Source organism: Chiloscyllium plagiosum, chromosome 34 (assembly GCF_004010195.1).
Source record: "Chiloscyllium plagiosum isolate BGI_BamShark_2017 chromosome 34, ASM401019v2, whole genome shotgun sequence".
Lineage (NCBI taxonomy): Eukaryota > Metazoa > Chordata > Chondrichthyes > Orectolobiformes > Hemiscylliidae > Chiloscyllium > Chiloscyllium plagiosum.
This window is the reverse complement of record NC_057743.1, coordinates 20,670,307-20,676,877: the sequence shown is the minus strand read 5'-3', so window position 1 is coordinate 20,676,877 and position 6,571 is coordinate 20,670,307. Positions and strand designations below refer to the sequence as shown.

Genomic DNA, 6,571 nt, shown 5'->3' with positions numbered 1-6,571 from the left:
TGGGGGTGAGGGGTATGGAGAATGGGGGTGAGGAGGGTGGAGGATGAAGGGGTGTGGAGAATGGGAGGGTGAAGGGGTGTGGATGGGTTTGGGAAGTGAGGACAAAACGATGACAACGATGGACAGGGGGGGCAACAGTATGTCCCTCATACAAGATGCACTCTACTAACCAACCAATGCTTCATCCAAACACGGCTACCATTCAGAAGGACGAGGCCAGTAGATACATGGGAACGTCACCACTGCAGATTCCCCTTCAAGTCACCACCATGACTTGGAAATATATCGCTGCTTCTTAAATATCGCTGGGTTAAAAGCTCCCTCCCTAACAGTATTCTGGGTGTACCTACACCACAAGGAATGTAATAGTTTAAGAAGGAATCTCGCCACCGCCTTCCCCAGGGATGGGCGATAAATGCTGGCTCGACCAGTGGTCCCCACAATTCGTGTACGAATTAAAACGTAACATGTAAACTCTCATTTTAGATTTTTGTACGAAAAGTTGTGAACTATTACGTTTATCAATGTGAGGCTTGCCAGTAACGGTGACTATAAATCACCTTGTACCATTAGGCATTCCCACAGGAAAGCTGGCCCACCTTCCACAGGTAAACCACAGTATGCCAGATGCAGAGTAAAGTGCCCTGTACACTGTCCCACCATTACTGGCGTGGCGATGCTTGCTTCCTACACTCGTCAACCGTGTCGGGTAGCCCGTTAATAACAAGCTCCCTTCATTTTGTGTTGTAGGTCTATGTTCACCAGGATTGGGTTGAGATAATGTATGTTTTGTAGGTTTAATTTTGTAAGTTTAAAGCCAAAATGTTTGACAATCAATTTCCCCCAGTGTAATGGATTTACTTTCACTGTTCACTAAATAATGAGGAGCGTTCCACCAGTCAGAATGAACGACCATACTTCAGTTACCAAATCTAAACATGAGATGGCAAAGAATGATTGCAACATTGAATATACACAATGTTACCTTAAACATGTAACATGAAATGTAACATGTACTGTTGCAAATTAGGCTGACAGGAAGCTGCAAAACAAGAGGGTACTTATGTAGAAGTCAAATGTAAAGTGAATTAATTTTATTCTAATTTCCCAAAATTAATACTAGAGTAAAACAGATATTTAACGGGAATTCAACCAGGATTTTTGTCCGTTGTTGAAGTTAGTGGTTTTGCTGTGAGCTGCTCTCTCTGGATCCTCGGCTTAGTGCACGTTGCGGGAGATGCTGTCCCGCCGCTACCCAACAGCAAGTTCTCACCGAGAACCGGGGAAGGAAGAGCCATTTTCAGTTTCCCCGTCTGACCACCTCGCTCTAAAATCCGCTCGGCTGGTCCCCCTAAACTAAAAACCCCGGGGCAGGAATTAGAATTGCGGCTGAAACACTCATTAGGGGGAAATCTGTCCTCTCGGGGAATCTACGCGAGTTGGATCCTGATAGAGCCCACAATCATTTCTAACCCATTTCTCCCTGTAGAATCGATCGTCAGTTTTTGTTTTGTTTTCCACATCCCATTACCTTCTGGCACACTTGTTTGTTTGAAGCCCATCGACCTCTGCAGCGAGAAATGGCTCCGTTCAGCGTCCCGTACCCAGTCAGAATAAATACTTGCTTGCCTTTTTTTCCGCCTTTCTTCTAGAGTTGTGCTGTGGCTCCCTTGGAACTGCCCCAATAGATGCTAGCGCCAAGTCTGTGACATGTGAGCAGAAAAAAAGGATTAAGAGTTCTTGGAGCTCATGTACGTGGATCGACAATTCGCTCCGGGGTTTTTTTTAAAAAAAGAGATTTGGGGGGTGGGTGGGGGACCAGAAACGGCCACTAGAGGGTGAATCCTCGCGGGAACAATGTACAGGGAGCGGCCCGAGCACCGGGACCGGGAAAAAGTGCCCGGGATTGCAGCCCCATTGCCTGGAAAGATGCAGAGACCCTCGGTTCCCTGACACCCCAGCTGCCACCTCGGGGCCATGAGGAAAGAGAGGCCGAGCGAAACAAGAAGCAAGCGGGCAATATGGGAACGTAAGGGACTTTTACCTTGGAATCTGGTTTGCAGATGACCTGAACCAAGCCGCCGACCGATCCCGTGCAGATTAGTACATTGTCTAATCCAGAACGACTGTTAACATATCGAAGACGGGCTCAGCAGTCTGATAGCGCCATGTCACTAGAAAATATTGTTACATTCTGCTACACTCCATCTGGCCTTGTTCCTTCAAACCTACTTGCAGTGGGTGGTGCTCAGAGTTACTTTGTGGCCGCTGGAACAAGGCTGGGAGAGTCCTTGGTTTTTTACCAATGCCTGACGTGATAACACTCCCCTCCCTCCTTCCTTCTCCAGGACTCTGTGCACAGTCGGAATGGATTTGTCAAAGGAGGGACGGTTTATTAAGAGAACTACATCTGCAAGGAACGGAAACGTGCTCTGGAGGAAATGCAAGGTCCGGGGAGCACTCCTGATCTTCGCCGTTGGAATGCGTACTCCAGCCGGTCGCTTTGATATCAGCTCCTGGTCTAATCTTTGCCGCCGCCTTAAATACAGCCTCGGTGTAGATGTCAGCCACAAATCAACTGTCAATGGCTTTAACATTTCTGAACTTGATCTTACAGGAAGACTCACTGTTTACCAACCACTGTGGTTTGTTACGTGTTCTCGTACAAAAAAAAAGTTACAACCACGTCTATTAGCTACACTTTAGCATTGCAAAAGCACCACGAAGAATATGAAATTTCTCTTTTTTAAATAAAGTTGTGTTTAACCAGAGGCGGCTTGTTAGTGATGGGTAATGAAAATAAGTTTTTGTTCAGTCATCCGGCAGAATCCTCACAACAGGTAAGGCAGAAGTTAGATACATATTAAAGGCTGCCTCTGCACTCCCCCTCCAGCATCGAGGGACGATAAAGCAGGAGTTAGAGTAAAACTCCATCTACATTCCCCTATCAAAGAACGAAACCAGGAGTTAAAGCTTCTTCAACGACCCTCCATCACACATTTCAAAGTCAGGAATGTTGTCCCCATGATGCACAGACTGACCGACAGGCGAGATGTTAAAAGCTCTATACTATTTTGAAGAGAAAACGTTCTCTCGTATGCCCCCATTCCAAAACCAAAACACAGACTGAGTGATAGTTAACAAAACACCTCGCCTTTACCTCATCCCTTTAACATAGACAATGTCCGTCCTACAGACCATAAACAAATCAAGTTGGGCTTAAAGTGAGAGCTCAGAAGTGACCAATAGCTTCGTCAAATACATAGATCGTGATGTTTTGACAAAGGGAAAGGTGTGGCAGGTGAAAAGATTGTGCTGCCAATAAAAGTTATTGAATGCTTTGCTACGAAGAGCTTAGGGAAAGGAAGACCCCGAGAATGCAGAGAAATCTGTGACTAGAGAAATAGATTCAGCGGCGGCGGGGAGAGAGAGAGAGAATTAAGGAATTGGAGGAGATTACAAAGATATGGAACAATGGAAATATATATTATTTCGGACAAGAAGTTTAAATACGATACATTAAGGAATACCTAATGCAGGGAAGAACAGTATAGTGCACACAAGAGATTACTGTTGGGACAAGTGCTATGTGGATAAATTTATAGATAGGAGATCTGTGATGGGTGCATTGTAGTTAAGCCTAGAGCTCACAAGAGGTCTCAGAAGTACAATGGCTGAGATGAGTAGTGAAGGCGAATATAAGCAGTCTTAATAATGTATAAATGCTGAATCTGAAATTCAAGACTGGGTTGAATAGGACACTATGAATGGAAAAAGTGAGGACTGCTGATGCTGGAGATCAGAGTCGAGAGTGTGGCATAAGCCCTTCATCAGGATTCCTGATTAAGGGCTTATGCCGGAAAGTTGATTCTCCTCCTCCTCTGAGGCTGCCTGACCTGCTGTGCTTTTCCAGCACCACATTCTCGACACATTATGAATGGTCTGGTTCAGCCTGAGAGAATGGTTAGTGAAGAGAATGGAGTTGGTGACAGACATTGAAGGAGCGTCTAACATTGAACTGGAGGAAGTTATTCAGTTGCCGCCAGACAGGAAGTGTGATACCATACAGATAAGTCATAGAGGTGTACAACACGGAAACAGACCCCTTCTCCGTGCTGAATAAAGGATCGAGAGATGTGAGGACGATATGGAGATATCTTCCAATATGCATGTGAAAACTGAACCAATGCGTGCAGATAAATCTACTGAAGGACAAAACAAAGAGATGGTCAGGGATTATCCTTGAGGGTTTTGAATAGTGACAACACAGCAAGTATCCACAGACAGTAATAAGTTTATAAAAAGTATGTTTTTCCCCACGTAACCGCTGTCACTGCACTCCAAATAATGCAACTGAAACACTGACATTTGAACAATTGGTAAAATACTGAAGTCTTATTCATGAAATATTTTAGATAAAACAAAGTATACAGCAGTTGAAAACAGAGAGCTCAGTCAAAAAGCGTACAAACTATTGGATGAGGGCAGATTCTGACTAAACTGTATCCACAACCACTCACAATTAAATGGGTTCCCAAATTTTAAAAAAGATAAGTTACTGGGCCAGTGTTCATGGAGTTCTAATCCAGCCCTCAGAAGAAAAGAAATTAAGAACATAAGAAATAGGAACATGCTTAAGTCATTTGGCCCTTTTAAGGATCACAGCTGATTTGATTATGGCCTCAACTCATGTTTCCTGCCTCTTTCCTTTCATGCAACTCCCCCATCAAGAAATCTCTCTACCTAACCTTGAATATACTCAATGACCCAACCTCCATTACTCTGTGGAAAATAATTCCAAATGTTGAGGGAAGAAACTACTCATTTTGATTTTAAATGGGAAAGCCCTTATTTTTATTAAACTTATGCCAATGAGCAAGGATATGTTCTGAAAATATTTCAGGTTTGTCAGTGTTACTTGAATGTTGGAAGAAAGAAATCAGTTATTGCCGAGATGCTATATTGAATCATATATCAAGAGTTTTGGCACTGCAAAGTGAATATTTCCAGTTCTCTTCTGCATACATTTTGTCACATCAACTTACTGGCCAACACCTACTAGAAGTCATTGCCCTCTCATGCAATGGATGTGGCCAGGCCCCTACAGCTGCCTTATGCTTAACAAGGCACTGATTAGGAGGTAGGTTAGCAGCAAAGTTGTTCTGAAAACAAACACCAGTACTAGGAGCTGGGAGATTCCTAAAGGTACAATTAAGTACATATTTATATCTTTACACCAGTACAGATGGTACCACATGCCTTCAAGTCATTGTGACTAGTTAAAAATATTGATTTTTTCTTCACTGATGACACACATGTTGGGTTTGCCATTCATGTAAAAATCTACAAACAACATTTATTGGTTGCTAAATGTGAAATGAGTTTCAAATGTTCATTTGCTTAAGATAAAACCCCAATACAGTACTAAAGTACTTTTGTTAGTGGTTTTAAAAATCAAATACTTCAAATTGATCATTAAAAATCAAGAATCTTGAGTATTACCTTGCCTGACCTGCTGTGCTTTTCCAAAGCCACACCTTTTGACTGTGTCAGGAATCAGTAGAGTTGAGAAAATGCTATTTCCAATCAGTTTATAAAGTCTGAAAATTCAATCATGGGATTAACCAGAAGATGCAAGTGGGACTTGAACCTGGGTCTCCTGGCTCATGAGGACACTACGACCACACCACAAGAGCACCTATATGGTGCTAAATCTAGGATCTGAGCCATTGTCCAATGACAGCTTAAAGGGTAATGACCATTTATTTCTCTTAAATACTGTGAATCTTCTAAGAGTTGCATAAATGTCTCTGTTTAACTCTTGAAATTCATATTTAAAATATTTTATAGCTTTCTTTAAATTCTGGGGGAATGGGTTGAACTGATTAGGAATTGTATAGTAGATGGATTAACATACAAAAATTAAGACAGAATCAAAAGATAATGAATTCAGGCATAATTCTAAGTAACCATTGATTTTGTTGCTAATTTTTCCTCTCTTCTTGAATTTGTGGGTCCAGTTTCATAAGTGACAATAGCCACCTGGTATTTCACTTTAATTGCCATTATTGCAATTATGATTCCAGACTAATCTTCTGGTAACATGTGCTCTTTGCCCACGGAATAAGTCATGGTAAGCTCAATTATTATTCACTTCTTTACCCTGTTGTTGTACCTACAGTACTGAGAACAGCTGAGTCAACGCAAATAATTGGAATCTGGGAGCTTTAAGCAGATTTGATTATAACCCTCAGCAATTTGTTTAGTTTATCAAAAGGTATATTAATCTTGAGCTCTGTGATCATTACCAATATGATAAACCTAACCAGTAGAGGATTTTCTAGAACATGGCATTTTCAAATTGACCCTCAAGCTGACCTATGTTTCCAGTTAACTCAACAGCATTACTCCGACAAGCACAAGACTTTCCTGCAACACATCTCAAGAAGAAACTGACTCTGAAAGACAGGAAGATCTGAAACAGAAGTTCTTTAGCTTGAAAAGATCTTTTAACATTGATAATAAATAGCTGTGTATTAGGTATGGTGTAAAATGTACTCACAGATGAAGA

At 42.0% G+C, this 6,571-nt stretch overlaps 1 protein-coding gene and 1 long non-coding RNA gene across 3 annotated transcripts in view; one reads left to right on the top strand and one right to left on the bottom strand.

Moving 5' to 3' along the window:
• The window catches only part of nbl1 (NBL1, DAN family BMP antagonist), a 43,203-nt gene extending 40,851 nt beyond the window's left edge, over positions 1 to 2,352 (bottom strand). Inside the window, exons 1-2 of one of the 2 annotated variants that reach the window (XM_043675781.1) lie at positions 2,045 to 2,352; positions 1,630 to 1,703 (exon numbers count right to left, since the gene is read on the bottom strand). The gene's annotated coding sequence lies outside the window, so the exon portion shown is untranslated. Of the gene's footprint in view, positions 1 to 1,531; positions 1,704 to 2,044 lie in introns of both variants that reach the window. The other variant, XM_043675780.1, reaches the window with a different exon arrangement.
• On the top strand, positions 1,710 to 2,771 carry LOC122540292. Its single transcript, XR_006309262.1, has 2 exons — positions 1,710 to 2,029; positions 2,349 to 2,771. It is a non-coding gene; the product is annotated as an uncharacterized LOC122540292 (long non-coding RNA).
• The last annotated feature ends 3,800 nt before the right edge of the window (positions 2,772 to 6,571 follow it).